Consider the following 882-nt stretch of genomic DNA (forward strand, 5'->3'; position numbering starts at 1 on the left):
TTGATAAGACCTTTATTATCCAAGAAATATTATATTTCATCTTCTCCTTTGTGCCATGCCTTGTGCTAACCCTTGATGTGTTTTCTCTTTTCATCCTGACAGCATCACTATGTAGCCAGAGGTCTTGTACTCCATTGCACCAGTTAGGTGACAAAGCCATCAGACTCAGAGCTAGAATTCCAAGCCAAGCAGGATTTTTTTTTTTTTTTTTTTTGCTATACACGGGCCTCTCACTGTCGTGGCCTCTCCCGTTGCGGAGCACAGGCTCCGGACGCGCAGGCTCAGCGGCCATGGCTCATGGGCCCAGCTGCTCTGCGGCACGTGGGATCTTCCCGGACCGGGGCACGAACCCGTGTCCCCTGCATCGGCAGGCGGACTCTCAACCACTGCGCCACCAGGGAAGCCCTGTTTTTGTTTTTTTAAAAAAATATTTAGGCTGCTCTGGGTCTTAGTTGCGGCATGTACACTTCTTAGTTGCGGCATGCATGTGGGATCTAGTTCCCTGACCAGGGATTGAACCCGGGCCCCCTGCATTGGGAGTGCAGAGTCTTACCCACTGGACCACCAGGGAAGTCCCCAAGCCAAGCAGTTTGATTTCAGAACTGCTCTGTGTTAATACTTCTCAATTAAGACAATTCTAAGAAAAATGAAATAATTATCAACGAATGAGTGGTGAGATTCCACTTCCAATTCTTTTTAAAAGGGAGATAACAAATATTTTAAAAACAGTGTTTTCGTTTTATACAAAATGCTGCAGTTGCAAATATACAATTATTTTGTTTTAATGGGACAAAAAGATCTACATGCTACATAGTGTCAGACACCCAGTCTCAAAATTTACTTTCCTGTCATTCTGTCTCTTGAATTCCTATAATATGAGTT

The 882-nt window shown here is 44.4% G+C and overlaps 1 non-coding gene across 1 annotated transcript; it reads right to left on the reverse strand.

Moving 5' to 3' along the window:
- Window positions 1-498: 498 nt before the first annotated feature.
- TRNAG-CCC (transfer RNA glycine (anticodon CCC)) lies at window positions 499-571 on the reverse strand. Its single transcript has one exon. It is a non-coding gene; the product is annotated as a tRNA-Gly (tRNA).
- Between the last annotated feature and the right edge of the window lie 311 nt (window positions 572-882).

This window comes from Phocoena phocoena, chromosome 17 (genome assembly GCF_963924675.1).
Source record: "Phocoena phocoena chromosome 17, mPhoPho1.1, whole genome shotgun sequence".
NCBI lineage: Eukaryota > Metazoa > Chordata > Mammalia > Artiodactyla > Phocoenidae > Phocoena > Phocoena phocoena.